The sequence below is a fragment of the Talpa occidentalis genome, unplaced genomic scaffold, assembly GCF_014898055.3.
Source record: "Talpa occidentalis isolate TD23 unplaced genomic scaffold, MPIMG_talOcc4v2.1 talOcc4.12, whole genome shotgun sequence".
Lineage (NCBI taxonomy): Eukaryota > Metazoa > Chordata > Mammalia > Eulipotyphla > Talpidae > Talpa > Talpa occidentalis.
In genome coordinates, this window is record NW_023601212.1 from 54,609,985 (window position 1) to 54,633,785 (window position 23,801).

The 23,801-nt window shown below is 36.1% G+C and overlaps 1 protein-coding gene across 1 annotated transcript in view; it reads left to right on the plus strand.

Moving 5' to 3' along the window:
- The window catches only part of ACBD6 (acyl-CoA binding domain containing 6), a 172,628-nt gene that overhangs the window by 116,499 nt on the left and 32,328 nt on the right, over positions 1 to 23,801 (plus strand). The window lies entirely within an intron of this gene.

Below are 23,801 nucleotides of genomic sequence, written 5' to 3' on the forward strand. Positions count from 1 at the left end.
TGAATGTTGCAATGGTGACTCATTGATAATTTCTGAGATTTATTATTTAAATGTATGCATATTATAAAATATATGTGACTGAACTTAGTAGTGCTGAGTCTTAAATGTTTTTCTCAATGCCACCCATAAGAACAAATTAAAGACTGAGGGATTACACAAAATATAAAATACTCCCAAATGAAACCAAACATTTGCTTATTGGCCACTGAGTAAACAAGTTCTGAAAATGGTCAAGCTTGCTTTTTTAATGATGAAACTAATGTAATGCCTGAAATATCAGAATAAAATAATTCAGATAAAAAATCAGAAAATGTGATTTTTTTCTATCATGTAAGTGCTATAGAATATTTGCAGACAGTATTCTTATACACATGATAGAGATTGATTACACACATTATTATTTGTAGAAAGCTTGATGATTATTGTGGACCAAAGGTGAACAATGAAACTACAATGCAGTGTTGGTCTTATAAAAGTCAACTTAATGCTGCCCACTCCAGTAATAGGAATATAATCTGTAAAAGTTAGAACAAACTACATACACTTAACAGACTACAATTAATGTAGAGCATAAAGTTTAGGTAGTTGTGTTTCAAAGTGGATGTTGATAAATTTGAAGAATATAGACAAGGATTTTAAGGACTCGGTAGTTTGGATTTTTTTTTTTTTTTTTTTGAGTAAGTCTCATGATTACACGTTGTCCTGTCCTGTGTCTTATACCATCCAAAGGGCTTTTTGTTTGGCACCTAGTGTTACTACCAGTTAATTTCAGGATTCTCTGGAAAAACCTGAAACTCTGGCAGTGCTGGGCACATTCCACATGGCAACAACCAGCCAGAGCTGAGTAGATGCTGCCCTCTATTGACTGGCCTGGAGCTCCCCAATTCTCACCACCCCACTATTGCTCTCCTGACCAATTAACTTCATCCTTTTGTATTTACTGCCTGAAGACATTTGAGGTGTTTATGACCTCATGTTTATAAAGACTATGTTTGGAATCAAGTTACCTGTGTTCCAGTTTTTATTCTGCCTCTATCTTAGTGGCCTTGAATAAATCATACTTCTAAAATCTTAAAGGTAGAAAGGAATTTAAAGATCATCTCCCTCAACTTTCTACCTAATGCAGAAATTCTCTCCACTAAATTTCTAGTAAGTAGTTAAGCCAGCTGGCCTCTGTTCTCACATTTCTGTTTACTTCATAAAGTAACCATTCCATTTTAGAAACCTCTAATTATTAGAAATTTCTCCTACATATTGAGCCTATATCTGCTACATTTAATGTACTTTATATAAGGTATCTTCTCTTTAGTACAGAACAGCACTATAATAATTTAATAGATATGAAATGAGAAACAAGTTATCTACCTTAATACTTCCTCTTATTTAAAAGTGTGGTTTGCATGTAAAATGTGGAAGACCATCAGATGGGTGAATGACTTTCCAGAAAAGCATTACACGCAGATATAAGTATTATTATTGTGATATTAGTGGAATTTTAGGCAAATTAATTATAGTTTTATCATAGACTTAGTAACCAGTCTTTATGACATCATTGTTTTAAATATTTGCTGTCTCTGAAAAATGGGGGTGGAGGGAGAAAGAAAAGGAAAGTAGACTTAATTAAGGCATCTTGTGTTTTTGTTGATAATGACATTAGTGTCTTCATACTTTTTAATTTTCCAGGACCTGCAGACTTATTCCCCAAGTTCACTTCTATTATCTTTAAAGCATATGAGCTGAATCTGTGGTACAAGCTGCCACTTGAAGGTTCCTTCTTCTTGAGGAGCTTTCTAATGGAATTCAAGGTTCTCTCTAAGGGTGAGCATTAGGAAGCCTTACCGGGCTGCTTTAGAGGAGGAAGTGCATCATAGGTTCAAGGACACACACAAAGTTTAATGTGCACAAACATGCTTCTGCTCCTGCTCCTGCTCACTCTGATTGGCAGGGTTAACTCTAAGAGGCTGCAGCTTTTTAAAGTGATTTGATTAGACACACCACTTTATTCTGTTCACTTTCTCCCTCCCCTTCATGCACCAAACCACCACCTTCTTTGTCTTTGCCAGTTACCTTTTCTCTTTTCTTTTCTTCCTGTTTTCATGTCAAATTTTGACATTCTGAAATAAAATAAATTCAAAAGTAAAGTAACTTGCATCATCTCAAGTTTTGGCATGAAAGACTTTTATATTTATGTTCTGTAAACTGTAGATTGTTTACCTTGATTTGGGCTTGCCTTATGACACATGAGTGATTTATTTAGATGGACAGATATAATTCTATATCTGTCCTATATCAAGTCCTATATCAAGAATGAATTCCTCAGCATTTTTAACAAAAATAACAATTACAAAAACTTCAGTCATATATAAAATTAGAGTAGTATAATGAACTTCCATGTACTCATCACCCAATTTCAGCAATTTGTGGCCAGTCTTGTTAATCTTTACTGCTACTCCACAACCGTGATTTTTACCTTTTAAGGAACAATATAAAGAAAATTATGAACATCAAAAAAAAAGGACTTGCATGTAAAATTTTTGCAAATAATTTTAATGCGATCATACAGTCGATGAACCCTTACATGGATGTTCTAGGAATCTAAGAATATACAATAAGAATTCCTGCTTTCCTCCAAAGGGAATAGTAAGGCAGGGCCTTGAATGACTACTTACTATAGATTCTTTTTCTTAATATACATCTTTATTCATCTTTTCCCTTTGGTGCTTATATTGGTTTGTCTTTTTTTAATTGATAGTTTTTTACTCATCTTGACAGATTTTGAAGACTTTCAGTGATTCAATTTTCAAGGTATAACAACTCTGAATTTCATAGAGCTTCTCAGTTATAGTTGCCAAAAGCTGGGGAAAAAAAAAGAAAAAGAAAACTACCTCTCACTATACGTAAAGGGTATGAATAGCAATGAAATGTATTAAGTTATTAGAAACATAAGTAATAGAGCTGGAGTTTCTAAGAAAGAGGATACTAGCTTATAAATACTAATTCTAATTAATAATTAAATCATGTTTATTGAAAGTTTAGGGATAGAAGATTGAACATGGCAAAAGGGTAATCCTTTTTGCCAACCTGTTTCACACTTCTTTTGTCAGCTGGCACTTCTCAAATGCCTCCCTCTGGAACAGCTGTTGGTCATAGGGCAGACCCAAGGCACAAGCAGTTTGTAAAGTGGCACTAGCAGCCTGCAGGATTCTCTTATAGAACTATTTCATTATTGAACCCACAACCCCACACTATCTTGCCCAGATAGTGAGCTAAAGGTATTTTTAAAATGCAGATATTGCTGCAGACAGGACTGCCAATGCAGTTCTCTGCCATTAATGAAGACTTGAGTCTAAATGAATTTGCAATGGGGGGAGGCTCGGGAGAGTGCCATCGAGAGAGAGCAGCTCTGCCTTTTACTCTCCCAGCCCAAGCTTTTATTGAAGATATGAACAAAGGAACAAAAAAATAGCACGCAATTGTGTTTTTGCTTATACAGATTAATAAGTTACTACTGAAAAACAAGTTTTCCTGGTTAGCGGGGAACATGCGCACAAGCCAGTACATCCTCAGAAAACAGGAGTCAATTCTGGGAAGAAGTTCTGTTTTTGCAGAACTTCTAAGATCCTGGAACTCCGTATGTAAACAGGTATTCTCCAGAAAGTCCAGCTCCCTTTAGGGTAGCAGGCTCCCAACAGACAATGAAAGAGGAATGTTGACATAATTTATTAATTATTCCATTTCAAGTTACTAGATATTTTGTCTTTGGCATAGTAGCTCTCTCTTTCAAGCTTGGAGATAAAGAGTAAGATAAACCGGGGCCTCCCCGGTGGCGCAGCGGTTGAGCACTGGGTTGCAAAGCTGCCCGCAGGCTCTGCAGCGCCGGTTGGATCCCCAGCTGCCTGGGAGGGTCCCACATGGCTCGCAGACCTCACCTGCCGCCCGCTGCTCCCCTCAGCAGTGTACCTCATCAGTCTGCCTGCTCTGTTCCCCACTCTGGCTCTGGTGAATTCTCTCACCCTCCCACGCTTCTGACTGTACCCAGTGCTTGTATAAATAAATAAATCTTTAAAAAAAAATTTCCCAATATTAAAAAAAAAAAAAGAGTAAGATAAACCACTTTTAGGGCCTCCTTGGTGGTACAAGGGGTTAAGTCTCAGCACTATGAAGCTATGGGCAGCCACTGCAGCATGAGTTGCCATCCCCAGCCAGGGAGCTAACCCACCTAGCACAGCAGACCTCTCCTGACTCGCCTGCTGCTCCCCTCAGCAGTGTATTTCAGTAGATCTGCCTGTTCTGCTCCCTACTCTGTCTCTGGTGAATCCTCCCGCAGCCTGCACCTCAGCTCTTGTATGAATAAATAAATAAAATAAATCTTTAAAAAAAATACCACTTTCAGTGTGATTAAAAATATTTCTATTAAGTGATGATTTAAGAAAGGAACCACTCTCACTTATAAGTTGTCACTTTTTTTTTAAAAGTCCTCCATTCTGGTATTCCCTCTGTAGCATTTTGTCTCATGATTAGAAATACTTTTAATATTTTATTGATGTGGGGAAATTTCAAGAACAGCATCAAAACACCCAGAATGTTTACTGATTGTTAATAAATATTACACACATACGTATACCATCATAGAAAGTAAATATAGACCACTTGATTATTATGTTTCTAAAAATATATTTAATCCATATAATACATAAGTCAACTTGCTTTTATTAATGGATATTTCTGTAGTATTCTGAAAGTTGTAAAATGTGGGTTTTACCACATTACAAATTTGGGTGTGTCTTTGCTGTGCAGTACCTCTTTCTATTGGGAGACTGCTGAATGCCTAATTTCTGTACCTTCCTTTAGTTGACTTTCTTCAAGAGCAAATTCCTTAAGAAAATTTTCAAGAAGCTCAACCAAAAAAAAAAAAAAATCACTTAAAAAGCTTGACCATCACTTTCAATACATTTAAAAATATTTTCTTTTTTAAGAAGTGATCTTAAAATGTGTTTCAGTTATTTTACAGATTTCATTATGGTTCACTTGTTTATTGTGTGGACTGAAGTTGAGTTCTCTGCCGTTTAAGGTGTGCCCTGACCACTCTGTATAGAGAGAAGCCCAAGTGTATCTGTGCACCTGTTTAAAAAAAGTTGTAACGAAAACTGTCCCCACCTACGATTTATTAAACCTTGACATACTGCATTACTTAAGAGTTCTCAGAGAAAATTAAAACCCTTTTGACTGGGTTTTGCAATGCAGGGAAATTTTTAGTGACATTTAAAAGGTTTCTCTTGTGTTCCTCTAATGGGATAAATAAAAAAGGCTTGTTTTAGCCCAGCAAATGGGGGGACAATCCAATTTCCTTGATTCCATCAGGACACTCTTAAAGCATTAGCCTGTGCAGTAAAAAAAATTCAGCTGACCCCCTTTATTTATGCATCAGTGTCCTGATGTGTAGGTATTTGCCCAACACAGCATACTTGGTTATTGCTCTTCCAACACATCCGTTGATGGAAAAATCTTATGTGAAGCTCCAATAAATGTCAGTTTATGTTATGGAACTATAAAAACAGTGCACCAGGCCATAGTGGTCTCTCTGATGAGCAGCCATTCATTGAAAGATGAGAAGAAATCCTGTCAAGTATGCTTAGATTTTTTTAAAAAAGCAAATATAGATTGTTAAAAACAATATTTTAGCAAACTTTTTCTTTCACTGCAGTTGATATTTACTTCTATTTGTCCAAAAGATGGTGCTCATTTACAGAGAATATACTAATGGAGGGCAGTGATTCTCAAATGTTGGCTAACATTAGAATCACTGTGGTTTGTTAAAACAAATTACTGGACCCAGCCAGCAGAATTTCTGATTCAGCAGGTCTGGGGTAGCTCTTTAAACAAGTTCTCAGCTGAAACTGTACTCCTAGATTGGGCTCACACTTGGAGAACCACTGGCTCAGAAGAGCTGTGAAAAGAGATACTTTTCACATCTCTGAATCAAGTGATTCAAAATTTGAATCAAATCATTTAGTCCCAAAGTCATTAACATCTGAAAGCGCTCTGATGTGTGAAAAATGTGTTGATGGATATCAATATAGTCTTGAGTGGACAGGCATGTGTTTGACATTTGGCCTCCTCATCGACAGTCTTTAAAATCCATTCTGAAGGGAGGGGGGAACAATGAAGCTAGAGCTTTCATCTTAGAAATAGTGCAGGAGAGAAAACTATGAGTGCCTGTGTGTTATTTAACAAAATAGGAACTGAGAATAAGTTTTCCAAGACATTCTTTTAAACAAGAACAACTTCTGGGGCCTCCCCGGTGGCGCAGCGGTTGAGCGCTGGGTTGCGAAGCTGCCCGCGGCCTCTGGAGAGCTGGTTCGATCCCCGGCTGCTCCCCGGCCACCGGAGGAGGGTCCCACGTGGCGCGCAGACCTCTCCTGCCGCCCGCTGCTCCCCTCAGCAGTGTACTTCAGTCCTTCTGCCTGCTCTGCTCCCCGCTCTGGCTCTGGTGAATTCTCTCACCCTCCCGCGCTTCTGACTGTACACAGTGCTTGTGTAAATAAAGAAAAAATAAATAAATAATCTTTTAAAAAAAAAAAAAAAAAAAGAACAACTTCTGCCTTTATGTAAAAGCCCAAATATCTTCTTAATCATTATTTTTAAAGGGTAAATTATATTTAACATTCCAATTCTTTGAAAACTGATCATTTTTGTATAAAGTATATGGTTATTGTGTTATCCAGAATATTTCCCTCTAGGTATATTGACAATATTTCCTTTGAAATATTTAGAATTGATATGTTAGTCTACTTTCACTAAAGAGTCTAGAGAGTTAGACATATTATTTATTCACATGTCCCAAAAATATACTGTGATGTAAATAGGAAACTAGAAAAATAACCATTATTTGACAAGAAAAAAATTACAGTAAAGGCTTTACTGACAGCTCAAAATTATAGAAGCAAATTTTTAATAAAAAAGACTTAGGAACCTGAAATGGAAATATTTCAAAAGGTAATCTAGGACCTCCCTGGTGGCGCAAGGGGTTGAGCAACACACTATGAAGCAATCCACAGCCTCTGCAGCATGAGTTCGATCCCCGGCCTGCCAGGGAACAACCCACATGACGCAGCAGACCTCTCCTGTCTTGCCCACTGCTCCCCTCAGCAGTGTATTTCAGTGAGTCTGCCTGTTCTGTTCCCCACTCTGTCTCTGGTGAATCCTGTCACCCCGTGCATCTCTGGCCTGTACCCCAGCTCTTGGATGCATAAATAAATAAATCTTTTAAAAAAAAAATAAAGAAGGTAGTTTAGCACCCAGTCTCAGGGTCTTTTGGTGAAAGAATACTTATGAAAATAAACACATGTATATCTATGCTTTCAATGTCTAAATGTTTGTAGTGCTCACAGTGTTCTTCTGTTTCACACTCCATTTTCTTCTTTTCTTTTTTCTAAGATTTTATTTATTTATGTATACAAGAGCTGAGGTGTAGGCCGAGGTGTGTAGGGGTGAGAGGATCCACCAGAGACAGAGTAGGGTGCACAGCAGGCACATCTACTAAAATATACTACTGAGGGCAGCAATGGGCTGGGTGTCGAACTAGTGCTGCAGTGACTGGTGATAATGTCATAGTTATGAGACTTAACCCCTTGCACCACCAGGGAGGACCTTTCACACTCCATTTTTTACCAGTCCAGTAAATTCCAGCCTAACAAATCCTTTTCTTAAAATTATACACACACATTTCTTATATTTGCACATTTCCTATATTTAAAGTATGTCCACATACATTGATTTCATGTCATCTTCAAAGCTGCTGTTTTTTTGCTTTTAATGCTTTCTCTTTAAAGTCACGGAACTAACTAGTATAGATGCAGAGAGGGTCCCAAAATCTCTCTTACTGAAAGAACACTTGTAAAGTCAGGAACGGGCACAGTGCAGGTTTTCTGATCCCATGCAGACCGGGTAAAGGAGGAGTCAGAGTCCTCAGTAGTTTTGCAGGTTTTTTATTTGGGGTTCACCAGGCATATGGCAGGCAGGGGTGCTGGCTGGGGGGCTGGGAGGCTGCCAGCCTCCCAGCCCCCAGCAAGTCTTCACTCTAGCTGGGCTCTCTAGCGTTTGTTTTGCTGCTTCTCGGCTTCTCTTTCGGCTTCGGCTTTGGCTTCTACTGCTGCTGCTGGTGCTGCTGGCGTCCCCCCGTGACGCCGCCCTTAAAAAGCACAGTCTTAGCTCAGCTGAATCCCATCTACCTATGCCCACACCCTATTCCAGGTGCCCGCCATCAGGCATGCATTCAGGACAAGGATCCATCATCTATCCTGATGGCGGAAGGGCAGAAAAGCCTGATATTTTCTTTACCCTACAACACTACTGTAAATATTCTTGGGTTTTTTCACTGAAACTGTCATCTTTTTAAAATACTTGAATTTGTGGCTAGCCTTGAAGTACAATAAATGCTACTATACTATATTTAAAGATCTTTGTCCTTCCTTTGGGAGTAAGAGTACTTTGCATTACTTAAAACTCAGCTTGAAAATAATTAAAGGTGACTTTAAAATTGCTATGGGTTAAATGAATGGAATCAGGTAATCAGCACTTTCCAGAGCCCTCTGCATTTCCCCAGGGTCCCCTGAACCCTACATTTGTAATACCCTTCCAGCACTAACTTCCTTGTTTTGCTTTGGTTTTTCTCCTACCTAAGTTAAATGATAGTCCTCCAGATTATACCAGGCATTATTCTGCTAACCTCCCCTACAGTGCAGAGTACTGAATACTAGGCTGCACAGAGGAGGTCAGTGCAGAAGAGGTAGCAGTTAATCTCTTTGCTGCTCTGATATCCGACAGCTGGTCTCATATGGGCCTGGTGCCAGCAGAGTCTTTACAGGCTTTGTGGCAGAGATTATTTAAAGGAGATTAATCCCTCTAAACCCCTTATATTTTAATTATTTCTGTATGTATTTATCAAACCTGCAGTCTGCTTGTTTCAGGGCACAACTGTCCAAACCTTTTTCTTTAACCTGGTTTCCATAGTCAGACAAGCATATCTGTCCACAAAAGATACACCTTCAATTAGATTTTCCTTGTTTTTTAAATTTTTATTTTTTTTTATTGGCTTTGGTCTTTCATTTCTCCTTGAAACATTTCTGCAAAAAAAAAAAAATACTATTTTTTGAAACGCTAACAAAGTTAATGTGACATACTTTAGAACATCTGCTAAAATGCTGTTTTTGTATTACATGATGGGAATCTAAAGATGTAGATATGCAAAATGTAAAACCTCTGTGTTTTGTGGATGGGTTAGTGGACATGTCTAACATGGGTTCCAGGATTGTCAGCTAACTGATCCCAGGGGCATCTGGAACAAAGATTTCTGCCTGCCCAATTTATGTTATTAAGGGCTATAAAATTTTCCTGAATTTCAGAGTTGACAAAGTGTGAAGGAACAAAGAATCAAGAGAGCTTATGAAATACTCTTTGTGGAATTAGAGTATCATGTCTGTAGCCACCATGAAATTGCTTCCAAATCTTTAACACTTAAGGAAACAGTTCTGCTGCTTCATGTTCTCCACTGCCTCATCTTTCAAATTCTAAGGAAAGGAATTATTTGGGGCTTATCCTTCCTGAAGGTCTTCAAGCTTCACATATCATGTGACCTTAAACAAAATTACTTAACCTTTAATAGGACCTGTCTTGATTCAGAACGTGTTCATAGTATCTTATCTTCTTAACACTTACTTTAAAATGTTTTATTTTAGTATGAAGTTATTTAATTACTGAGGCTGTCTTTTCTCTTCTAAGTGGGATTTCTTCATACTTAACTGAATGGACATTAACAACATATTTGGGTTATGAAGGAGGATCTTAACCAAAATAATAGTAATGTTTTATTATCTAAATTCTTTGATAAATTTTGCTTGTACTCTAAAAGTGGGAATTAGACATGAAACCTCACCCAGTTATTTACTTATTTAATTTGAGTACCATTTCTTTATTTCATTTGTGCAGAGGACATAAATTTAAGTCCTAGTTGTGTTTGACTTACTGTATCATTTTGGGAGGTTATTTAATCCTGATGAACTTCAATTTCCTTCTTTATAAAACAGAGATACTGTTTCCTATCTTACTTAAGGATGTCAGTTTCAGATAAATTTGCTAGGCCTGAATCTCTTCAGGATATACATGTAAGAGGATATACATAAAATTTTTGTTTTCTGAAAAGAAAGAAAAATATTGTTAATCAAGAAAATATGTGGGAATAAAGGGGGGGGAATCTGGTATAAAGATCTTTTACATTATCCATTATTTTGTGAATGGCTTTTAATTGGTGTTAGTTGAGTTTTTTCCTGTCTCTTTCCAAAAATGTATTCTTCCTTTCCTTGTAATTATTTTTCAAAAATGTCCTTTGACATAATGGTTATTATGGAAGCATTTATTACCGTAAGGAAGTAGATTATAATCTAGTACCTAATAATATAAGCAATCTATAGTCATTATATAGTATGTTTTCATATTTAAACTGATCTAAATTCCCATATGTACAACTTTGCTGTTTAAAGCCATAACAATATGGCGCATTCTAATAATAGCAGTTAGGGAAATTCTTAGTTAGAAATTCATATTTGACTTTATAGTTGGAATAGGCTTCAAAGTTTTAAATAGAAAAGTAGCATGCATAAGACAATGCTTGTAAAAGGTTTAAGACACAAGATAAATGATTAGGGAGGCTCTTGTAGGAATTAGTAAATTCGGAGGTTAGGACCTTGAAAAGGTCCGTTACAATGAAAAAAAGAATCAGAGACGCAATATAGGAGAATTTAATCAACCTTACTTGAAAAAAAAATGTAAGAGATAAAGAAAAGACTTAGAAGTTAAATCTTTGAGGAAATGTCATTAAGAAAAGGAAGAGTCAGTAGAGATATTGGTGTGATAGAGATGTTTTCCCAAAGGAATAAGAACAGTTTCTAAGAGAGGTCTAAGTCTTCATTTTAACACCTAAGAATGCTGAAAAGTCCCCATATAAATATGAACACTTACAGAGAAACCCATAAAACCCCACTAGTGGTTAAGAGGATAAGCTTTGGAGTCAGAGACTCAATTTAAGTTCTGGCTCTGGCACTTACAAATCATGTGACCTTAGACAAAATTACTTAACCTAAGCTTCTTCATTTGTGAAATGAAATGATTTAATACCTACTACTATCATTGTTTTTACTAACAACTCACTAAAATCAGTCTTCTTTGTCATGTTATAGAAAGAAAAGCATACAAAATAAATAATTAAAACTGCCGAGAATACTGCATCTTTGTCTGGTTTATTAATCTTGGAAGACATTGTGCATGTCTTTATTAGAATTCTAATTCGTAGGTGAATTGAAAGAAAACTTTGTCCCTATTTTTAAACCTGTATCAATAAGACCTTTTTATTTGATTCTTTGTTGTCCCACCATATATAAATATATTAAATTACAGTAGGACCGAGAGGTAGAGGTGGAGTAGGAGAATAAACTAAAGCTAACATTTATTGAGACTCTATTCCCCTTAATACATTCATTCTCTTTAATAAAATCAGTCACCTATGTCAGAAAAATAGCTGGTTTTTTGGGTCCCCAAAGAAAGCAGCTTCTTTAATATTTCTTTAGGAAACCCAGAAAAGATTTTAGGCAAACCTGTAAAACCTGAAGTAAAAATCCTTCTATGTTTTTTAAGCATTTTTTTAAATTACCCAAAAGGAGAGTGAAAGTGTGTGGATTATAATAAAACCACCAATTGGTAATATTTTATAATATATACAGGTAAATCGTTTTGAAGGAATTACAGTACTAAGAACTGAAATCGTATCTTCTGGTAAAGAGAGGGTTAAATCTCTGAGCTGTAGAAGCAGATTGTGTTTTCCTTTTGTGATCAGGGCTGACAAGACATCAGTATTCTATTCATCTGTTGGGAATTAGACTGTTAATCCAATCAATGACTCTTGAGTGAGCTGTGGCCTCCCTCCCCCACTGGGGAACAATCGGATCAAACTGCAGATTGTTTAAGAGCACAGTGCTGTCCTCATGTCAGGTGGAATTCTCAAATGTTCCCTGGTGGATTGGAGATAGGGAAAGCTGTCTTGACCCATTTATCCTGCTCCTTAAATAACCAGGTATCTGCCTCATCCATAGGAAAGCATTTGGCAATAGTGACAACAGGAATGCAATAGAAATCCATTAACTTTAACTCACAAAAGTGTAGGTGAAAGAAAGAAATGTTTTCAAACACCCCACAAAACAACTTATATAAAAGTTTTTTCACTTTATTCATATTCTCTTCCTACTTGACCCTAAATCATTTTCTGCCAGACTTTATTTGGGAGAGGCAGGGAGGTGTTACTAACTTTTATGTCAGTGAATTGTGTTAACCACCAGGAGGTCTTTTCATATATTATCTGGCCCTGCCTATATTTTATAAGTCAGCAGAGTACAAATAAATTTTAATATAGATTATGGGAACACTAACACTAATTAAATAAAATTTTAATTTTAAAATATCTTTCTCTGAGGAATGCTAATTAAATAAAATTTTAATTTTAAAATATCTTAGTCTGAGCATACATAATTTTGACATCTTTTGCAGCGTAGCAAAATTTGATTTCTAATTACTGATTTAATAGTCCATTAAGTACATTTGGAAATTATTATTGAACTGATTAGATGAATGTTCAGAGTTGCAGTTACCTTCTATGAAATGCGGCCCCAAATTTTTCCTTTTAAACAGTTAGGTAACATGAGCTACTATAGAGCAAAATAGCCAAAATAGGAAAGATAAATTATCAAAGAAAGTACTTACTATCCCATCATAGTGAGAACAAGCCTAAAAGATAATTGTATTGCTATCATTTACATTGTAAAAGAGTGTTCCAAAAGGAATTTCCTTAATTTGCCAAAGTTATCCATTACTTTCTGTGAATATTTAGAGTATGCCTTTTCTAACATTAGATTTACCACAGTGAACAAGACAAATATCTTCCACATTCTTTGTGAACATGCATTCTAGTGGAGAAAACATGTGAGAAACAAGTAAATAAGATAATACCAGGTAAATGCTAAGAAAAAAACAAAGCAGATTGGTACTTAAAACAATGATTAGGTAAGATGTTACTGAGGAGGTAATAGTTAAATTGAGACTTCAGTGGAGAAAAGGTCCTATAAATCATGCTAAAATCCCTGAAATGGGAATGAGCTGGACATACCAAGAACATACAACTTGTATGTACATTGTGGATTTCAGACATGACAGAGCATCTGAATTTCTTTGGGAACTTTGTAAAAATAAAGATATCTTAACTCTATCCCTAGAAATGATGATTAAGCAAGGCCAAATATGATAACGCCTATGTGACAGTGCCGTGAACTGTGGTGAAAAACCTGTCTCTAATTACTGGGTGTAGCTAGTTCTTTCCCTTGAACCCTTCACATCCTTAGCTACTTGACCTGTGTTTTTGTTCATGGTTTTTCCTTTGCTTGTAATGTTTACCCTTAACCTCTTACACGTACCTCAATATGTCTATCCCCACCCTCTCAAATGTAGAGACAGAGCAGTAGATTGACCATTCTTCAAGGTTCCCTACAAGTATGGAAGCACTGGGTATTTTTTGTGAAGTTTTCTTTTTTTTCACTGAAGCCCTGGCAGTGATAGCATTGAGACTTAACCCCTAGGCCACTAGGGAGGTCCAGTGTGAAGTAGTCTTAACCAAAAAAAGTTGACTGCAGCTCTAAAAAAACACATAAAAAAATACGTGTGACAGTGATGTGAATGACATAAAACACAGTGGCAAATCTGGACTGTGGGACATTCTACTAAACAACTGACTTTCTGTAACCGATCAGTTGGCATTAAAAAAAAAGGTGAAGTCAACTCTAGGTAGAAAATTAGTTAAGAAATCTAGCGATCAAATGTAATGTGAAACCTTATTTGGATCCTCATTCCTACAAATCAGTTATGAAAACACATTTTAAAAACACCATTAGGAAAATTGGATGTTGTGGTTATGTAAGTAGATTCCCATGTTTTTATGTCGCTTCATATTGATTTATGTTGGGAAAAAAAGGCATTATGTCTGGAATTTGCTTTAAATTATTGAAGAAAAACAGGAATAAATGAAGCAAACAGTAAGATTACTATTGTTGAATCTGGGAGATGGGTATGTATGGAAGTTCATACTCTTTTGTTTATGTGTTAAGTTTTTCATATAAAATGTTTAAAGGGCCTGGTGTTTATGTTTATCTGAAGGAGTATGACTATTTGAGAAAAATAGTAGTGCACCATTTAGTCTTACTAAACTGAGAAAGTAAAGGATACTTAATCACAGTGTAAAAAGATACTGTGATCATTTCTTGGGCCTCTTGGCTAAGATCAAGTCTAAAAGGATAATGCTTAAAAATATTTATCAATCAATAATTCCCTTGAACATTTAGAGTATGATTTGACGTGCACCTGACTTTTCAGGAATAAGTCTTTTCCATAAAATGATGCAACCTCTAATCCCAGGACACTGTGTCACATTTTTAAATCCTGTATTCACTAAAGGAAGTCTTAATCATGAGGATTTCTTTAGCACAGAATATTCACATTTTTAGAAGAGGAGTAGTTCTCTGGCCTCTTAATTCAATGAGTTTAAAACAACTTTTACCTTAATATTTAATGAAATGGAGAAAGGTAGGGTGTGTGTGTGTGTGTGTGTGTGTGTGTGTGTGTAGGGTAGGGATAAACCCAGATTCTCTAAGGAAAAAACATTGGTCTGCTAGGAGGTCTAGAAACACAATAGGTACTGTACAGTTAAATATAAATAACTTTAAAGTACATGGCATTATGTTTATAATAAATAAATAGATCTGGGTCTTAATGCCAAATATATATTACATATAACTATATATATATATGTGTGGGTAGACTTAGTGAGGTCCATGAAAGTAGTTATTGTTATAGTTACTAATGAAACTTACTGTTACTCCAGTGTTGTTTGCTGTTAAAGACTCTTCTCCCTTCCCAACCATTCAACAGCCACTGTTAACCTTGGAATATTGAGCACTTCAAAACTACATGTAAAACAGGGCATACCTGACCAGGAGGGCCAGAACCAGGTTCTGCTAGGTAGAAGACATCCGGGAAAACTAAGTTATTAGCTAAAGAAAAGCTTCACATCTAGGAATTTGAACTGTGAGCCAAAGTCTGGGATTCTGATTCTGAGAGTAGGGACTCTGTGCTCTCTGTCCTTTTAATACCACCTCCTAGGTTTAAATAGCCCTGAACCTACTTATTTAGTGCACATTTGAGCATCTGCTATAGCTTGACACTCATCTAGATCCAGGGAAGACAGGGATCTCCTAGTTTTTCTTCTATGTTCCACCTTGTTCCTTCCTTATCTACATAAAGAAGACATAACCCTTTGGTTTCTTAGGATCACCTTCAGACATCCTGACTCTATAGTTCACTGGCCTCTGTGGGTTTTTTTTAAATGTCTGTTATTACGGGAAAAATCTGTTTATTGTGGTAAAATATACCTAACAAAACTAATCATTTTAACCTCTTTTCAGTAAACAATTCAGTAGCATCAAGTATACTGACACAACCACCACCACCACCATCAATTTCCAGAAATTTTCCATTTTTCCCTGGCTGAAATTCTGTACTCTCTAAATAATAATTCCTCATATTCCCCTCTTCTAGCTACTGGCAACCACCATTTTACTTTTCTGTCTCTATATTTGACTACCCTAGATCCCTCACATATGTGTAATCATACCATAACTTTTTCTTCTGTGTGTGACATTTCATGTACCATAATGTCTTCTAGCCTAATACATGATGTTTCAGGTGCCAGAATTTCATTTCTTTTCAGAGATGAATAATATTATTCCACTGTATGTATATACCACATTTTGTTTATTCACTTGTTGATGGACATTTAGGTTGTTTCCACTTCTGAGCCACTGTGAGTAATGCTTTTACAAGCATTGGTGTACACATACTGGTTTGATTACCTGCTTTCAGTTCAGTATATACCCAGAAGTAGAAATGCTGGATCGTGTAATTTTATGTGTAATCTTTTGAGGAATTGCCATAGTGTTTCCCCATTGGCCATACTATTTTATAGTCCCACCAGCAGTGAACAAGGGTTCCAGTTTCTCTACATCCTCGCCGACACTTGTTATTTTCTGTTTTTGACAATAACCATCATAGTGGGTATGAAGTGATATCTCATTGCATTATTAGAAATTTTTAATATCTAGCAGATACCCAGATTAAAGTGATGCCTAACAAATAATGTATGCCACAGAATGACATAAAGATAACTAGATTGAGAATAAACCTATTCATCCTTTTCAGTTTTATATGGGAATAATAGGTACCTGTAACTCACTGATAATATATTTCATGCATTTGTTTATTATGGCCCAGAGAGTAACAAAATTTTAGCACATGGCCTGTCATAGGAATAAAATAAACACTACAATACAATCACTGACAACCCTGGGATGTAAATTCAACTTAGATATTTTTACTAAATGCTTTATGACCTGAATGCTACAGGCACTAAAGGGCATATAAGAAGTATAAGCTGTGATTCCTGCCCTCAGGTTGCTTACTGTGGAGACAGTAGGACGTATCAAATAACGAGAAGAGTTATGAGCCATAAGGTAATCAAGTGCCATAATGAGAGAGACTCTATAAGTGCATGGGGAAAGGTAATTTGGAAACAGGAAAGTCCATTATGAACTACATAGTCAGAAATTTATTCAAGAGGAAATTGCAGCCTGTCAAAGAACTATAAAGGCTAGATGATATTTGATGGCCACTGAGGTAGGGGTACAGATAAGTAGCAGAAATAGTTCAATCCTGTGTGTTTGTAATGAAGAATAGTTGGATAAAGCGGAAGCAGACCATGGAAGCTATGAACACTCACCTTAAGGAATTCCTCTGTGTGTGTGTGTGTGTGTGTGTCTATCTGTGTGTATTTGTGTATTTGTGTGTGTGTGTTTTAAGAGGAAGCAATGTTATGGATTTTTTTTTTTTAAAGATTTTTTTTTTTAATAGAGGCATTTTATTTATTTATTTGTTTGTTTGTTTTGTTTATACAAGCACTGGGTACAGTCAGAAGCGCGGGAGGGTGAAAGAATTCACCAGAGCCAGAGTGGGGAGCAGAGCAGGCAGAAGGACTGAAGTACACTGCTGAGGGGAGCAGCGGGCGGCAGGAGAGGTCTGCGCGCCATGTGGGACCCTCCTCCGGTGGCCAGAGAGCAGCCGGGGATCGAACCGGCGCCACAGAGGCCGCGGGCAGCTTCGCAACCCAGCGCTCTACCGCTGCGCCACCTGGGAGGCCCGCAATGTTATGGATTTTTTAGAGATTAATCTAGTGACTACTTTTATAGGGAGAAAGGAATGCTAGTGAAGACAACAGTGATTTAATTTAGATATGTAGTGAGTAAACGATTTGTGTTTGGGTAACGGCAATAGAGGATATGAATTAGTTTCCCAAATAGCAAAAGGAAAACTTGAGTTAGGGTCCTTTAACAGGTCGGGTTAAAGAGTGCTGGGAGGAAACATTACATTTAGGTATCACTGAGGGGATTGAAACAACTTTAGTTTCTCTATTACAATATAGTCCAGTTGATCATATCACAATTTTTTAGTTGAGAGTGGGGAATGAGGAGAATGCAAATAGAGAAATATTTAAAACGCAAATAGAGAAATATTTTATATGATTTTACAGTAGTTTAAAAACTTAAAGACTTCAAAAATAAAAATTATTTTTACGTTGACATTCAGAGGAAAGCTGGAGAGAATTGTAGCATTAATAAAACTTTATGAGGCATGGAAGGAGAAGCTAAAAAGAACAGAAAGTGGTTAATTTCAGGGACAAGTGAGTTGAAATAAATGAGCTAAGAACCTAAAAAGCCTCCTCATTCACTGAAGAATTAAGCCCATTTAAAAAAGCTAACTGCACATAAGAAGACATTAACTAAAATTAGATAAAAGATAGAAAATGAGTGGGAGTGATGTTGCTCTTGCAATGTCCTAAAGCAAATAAAAAGTCAGGGAAATTTGTCTTTTCACTTATAGATGGTATGTGTAACATTCTCTTAGTGAATAATGATAATTTTCAAATATATTTTAGTCCCTAGTATATTTTGTTCTATTAACATGAGAACTAATAAAATGAAAACTTAAAAGAGCAAAAAGAAAGCTTATTGGAATTTTATTTGTTGATATATTGTCCAATAAGTCTGTCAACTTTTGAGTTAAAGCAGTGGAATAAATGTGGAAAGCAAATGTCTGGAAAGCTGTGGGATAGAGCTGACGAGAATAAGCAACATTTATATATCAAAAAGAATAAATTGCATGTTAAAAAACTGATAGCTTTTTGGATTGAATGTTTTAATCAGTGGAAGAGGTGAGAACATGGCTTGTAGTCTCCATGCCATCGCGTATGATCTTACGCAGGCACTGGAACATTCTTGCTAAGACCTTCCAGTTGGGCTACAGTTTGTGCAACCCCTCAACCCAGGCAACATCCATTTATACTCCATTTTGACTTACTTGTACACTAATATTTTGGATCTTGCTTCCTGTCAAGACCTCAAATTCTGAAATTTCTCTAGATCATTAATTCTTAACATCTCCCTTTTCCTCAAATGTGATCCTATACTTCCTGCCTTAACATGCCTGCTGATTCAAACATGAACCCCAGAATTAATCAGCTTATCTTATGGACCAAGAGCTGTGAGGGTGTTGACAAGACTCTTTTTCCAGAGCTTTCTCCGTTTCCCTGGGTAGACTCATTTGCTAGAGAAAGACATAGTTCTTTCTCCTGAAGATAGCTGCTGCCTCCCTCATTACCAAGGTTTTATTTTAATTTACCCAAAGGAAACTTTAAAAAAATAACTAGATAATTACACCATGCTCTATTAATATCTTCATTTAACAGATACTTACTGGCTGCCGGTAATATCCAGCCACTGCAGATTTTTATACTATATTAGAGTAGCTCTTTATTTACATACCATACTTAATGATGCAAATGTCTAAGAAAGAAAGTCTTTAAAAGTTATTAATCAGGCCATCTGAAAATGCTTAGATTTTCCTCTCTACTATGCTTATTAGTCATCTTTCTAAGCTTGAAAACTTCCAAGGATAGGGAATTCAATGAATATTAAAGTTTTTTTTAATGTTTAGAAGCATCTTTCTACTGGAAAATTAACTATATGGCTTTGTAATTTTTTTGCATTCTTCCTAGCTATACAGCAAACTTAATTCCTGTGTTTAGGCTATTTTTTCTTTGATTCCTAACATGGTATGATTAAAAATTACTCTCCTGTCCAACCAGAGCCTGTTTCTAGCTCTTTAATATATACCTTTCACAGTATATTTCACTGAGATTCAATACTACTAACACTGCAGGAATCATCTGACCCAAACAGAGAATCGTGCCATATTTGATGTTTATTGCTGTATAAAACTTTACCACAAATTCAGCGGCTTAAGCAATATATAAATGTTTGTCACCGCACAGTCTTCGTGGGTCAGGAATTGGGATATGGCTTACTGGAATTCTCTTCTCAGAGTCTCTCGAACAGCATTCACATTGCCAGCCATGCTGTGTTCTCTTCTGGAGCTTGATGTCCTCTTCCAGGTTTGCTCAGATATTGGCAGAATTCTGTTTCTTGTAGTTTGTAGGACTGAGGTTCTGAGCTTCTAGAGGCCTTCCTTCTCCATCAGCACTTCACAACAGGGCCAAGTTGTCTTTAAAATCAGTTCATTTTCATTTCATCTCTACCCTCCATCATAGAAATGGGTATTCTGTCAAATTTTCAAGTCCTCTTCCAATTCATGGGAAGAATTATACAAGGGCATGGGTCATTGGGATCATTCTAGAATTCTGCCTGCCATAGGAACTATCACTTCCCTTTACTAACATTATACAACTATTTTTTTAAAAAAAATTAATTATAATTAACATTGATCTAACTGTATATGACTTAGAAATACAGGATCCCATCTCCTCAGATGTGTGTTCCCACATCACGCCACCAGTCCATTTCTAAACTTTAATTATTTTGAATACTAAAGACTCACTGAGCACACAAATTCCCCTGTGTCTTCTATTTAGGCTTCTCCTAAGAAAATTTGCTCCCTACTGTAGCTTTTGACTGCTCCATCTGTACTACAGGATCCTATTTATCTCAGTTAAATTTTACATTGCTAGGTTCAACTGAGCTAGCCCATCAACATTTGATGACCGATTCTCTCACCCAGTATTCTTACCATGTCTCTCAATTTCAAATGAATTTCTAGAATTTTAGCTTCAGAACTCCAGACTTCCAACACATAATGTTGGTTTTCACAGAGCTGGCACGGGCTAAACTTTGCTGTATTGTAAAAAATATAACTTTGAAAAATACAAGATGCTTTACTTTTCATTATGAGAATAATATCTGCTTATAATAGAATCTTAGAATATATAGAAAAGTAAAAAGAAGAAAAAAACTGCATGCCTACTTACACCTACTGTTCACATTGTAATAGATTTTTTTTAGGGATTATTCCTTTATTGTAAGATTTTTATTTTTTAAATTTATTTTGCATAAAAGAATTGGGGTATAGGCCAGAGGTTGGAGGGATGGTAAGAGGATTCACCAGAGACAGAGTGGGGAGCAAAACAGGCAGATTTACTGAAATACTCAGCTAAGGGGAGCAGCGGGTTAACTCCCTGGCTGGGGATAGAACTCAGGCCTTTATTGTGGGCCTTTGTGGTTATTGCTGAGACTTAACCCCTAGGCCACCAGGGAGGCCCTTGTAATAGATTTTTGAGATGTTTTCAGTATACAGCTTTTTGTTTCTTTGCTTGCTTTACCTAGTTGAGATCTTTCTATGAAAACTTTTTTATTCCTCCATATTATACTAATAATGTGATGATATTCTAAGTTACACTTTATGACCTTTATTTAAAAATTCAACCAATTATCCACTCAGCTACTCAACTGACATATTAGCTTTTCCTGTATTGTTGAATATTAAATTGTTTCAATTTCTTGTTCTAGATAATACTGGAATGAATTTTTTTAAAAAACTTTAAAAATATTTTTAAGGGCCTCCCTGGTGGCGCAGGCGGTTGAGCGCATAGCTGTGAAACTGTCTGCAGCTTCTGCAGTGCCAGTTCGATCCCTGCTGGCCTCAGAGCAACCCACATGGCAAGCAGACCTCTCCTGTCTCACCCGCTGCTCCCCTCAGCAGTGCATTTCATCAGTCTGCCTGTTCTGTTCCTTGCTCTATCTCTGGTGAATCCTTTCACCCTCCCACGCATCTAGCCTGTACCCCAGCTCTTGTATAAATAAAATAAATCTTAAAAAAATATATATTTTTAAGAATGTTAAACCATTACTAGAGGCCATGAACTTTTTCTATTATACTCACTTATGCTCCTGCCAACAACAAATCAAAGTACCTGCCTTTTAGCATCCCCTACAGATAGTAAACTCTCTTGTGGACCTAGCAGAGTATAAAAATTTTCATTGTAAAAGTAAAGAATAAGTAAGAGTATAAATGGGAAAAAAACATTTCTCCACTATATGCCTGATTACCATCATACAAGGGATTTTGAATAGAGCAGATTGAGATGTACTGAGTATTTACTGTGTGACAGAAACAGTAATGAAGTAAGCAAAACACCTTTCAGAAGAGAAAACAGTTTCTGTTTCTTATGTACCTAACTTAGTAAGTTAACTGTAAAAAATAGACTGTTACAGCTTCTCAAAATATGTATACTTGAAAAAGTAAGCAGTCACCTGAGAAGTAAAGATGATTGTGTAGTCCTGAAGAGTAAGATAATTAACTCTCTAAATGTATAATCAATTTTGAGTTTATGCTAAAGGGAGTTACACCACCATGTTGCACATAAAACTGTAACTTAGACAGCCCAACCTACATAGCCTTTAACCTACAAAAATAAAAATTTTGATAAAAAATACTTCTTACTTGTATTGATTTGTGTCAATTCCCCTTGCTCCTTTAGTAACATATTATAGTTGAGAAAACTTGGATTTTGATGTTACAATAGCCTGGTACCTTGGGCAAGTTACAAATATATAATCTGTCTGAGTCTTAGTTTACTCAGCTTGGGAAATAATAATGTCTATGTAGCATAGTGGTCGTGCATTTTAAAAGAAATGATGTTCATAAAATATCCAACATATAATAGGTATTCAGTTTTTTCCTTTTTCTTTACTTACTCTTACAACTATCTAGCACCCTTTGGAAAGTAAAACCTTCTAGATTAAAGTGGGTTTCAAACAGCTGAGCAGTTACATTCTGCTTTTTATTGTTAGCTGTTTTTCTGTAAAAGATCTTTTCTAAAATATATTCTATACTCTATTGCTTTCTTCTTAAATCATTATACTATACCATAGGTATTTATAGATGGTTTGAAGCATAGGGCTAAAGCTTCTCTTTCTCTCTTGAGATTGCTAAAATCTACTGGTTGGCATGTAGCCCAGTCCTCTTTATGGCTGGCTATTCTCAGTGGTCTCAAATGTCTACAACTTACCACCTCTTTCACAGCTTCTAATTTTTGCTGGCTGCGATTATTTCCGCCCCCATTCCTTCTTCTAATTATCATTAGGCTCTGAGCACTCCTATTCTCTACTTCTTGCTTTGCTTCACTTTTCACTTCCCATGTCTCTTCTGACTCCTATTGTAGCTCATACGTTATAGGTGAAGGCTGACCTTTCAATGCTTTCCCAAACCCACTAGAAGAATTCTTCTGTGCACTGAGCCCCTAGACACACATGTTTAATATGGTCCATACCAGCATCTTTTGCCCCCATGCTCTGGATCTTAGTCCAGGTACTTGAGAATGCCAGAAATCAGGTCCCAGGATTAGTGAGGTATAACTGTATTTGGTTTTCCTGCAAGTGGTTTATATTTTGGTATTGTTTAACTTTTATGTGCAGTCAGATACAAGGGACGTTGTGTTGGATAATAGGGAAGAAGGCTGCTTTTGAACCAGTCTTAAGGTAGAATGCATGGTAATTTTGAGTCCTCCTAGGGGCGGAACAGAGGAAGAGGCCAAATGGAAAGAAGTTTACCATCTTAAAGGTGATGGTGAAAAACCTTTTAGGGGGATCATGGGTGCATTTTTTTTATATGAGAATATTTAAAATTCCTATAATTTATCATTTATGCTCCTTATAAATTATTATTTATTTGGGAACAAAAGATGTGGAGGTATAGAATGGAGGAACATATTTTTATATGTAATTTTGTAATTTGAATTTTAATTATGGTTGAATTGTTCTACATGTTAGTTTTATCATGTTACTTTATTTTTAATTCAACTGAGTATTTTTATTTTACCCTAGCGTATAACCCCTTACCAAAGATTTCAAATGTATGACCAATTTTAATTTATTAGAATTGTTTTTGCTGCTGTTTATAACAACTCTATATTTATTGAATTTGAACATTTCTTTTAAGCTAAAACAGAAAGGAAAAGCATAAATAACTATGACAAACAACCCTCTTCTGGTGTGGTCATTTGAAATGAAACAACCAAAAAATTTAATCAACTTAAATTTAGAAAAATAAGCTGATATAAGTTGTAAACCAGATGAGTAAAAGCTTTCACTTACTCATTCTTGACATTCAATTCCATTTATTCTTTGTAATATATTTTCAAACAGAATGTTTATAAAGACTAAGGTTTGGGTTCCTATATCTTGTATTAAAGTTACCAAGGAAAAAATGTTTGGAGTCATATTCCTGCTTTAATACAAATTCTGTTTTGA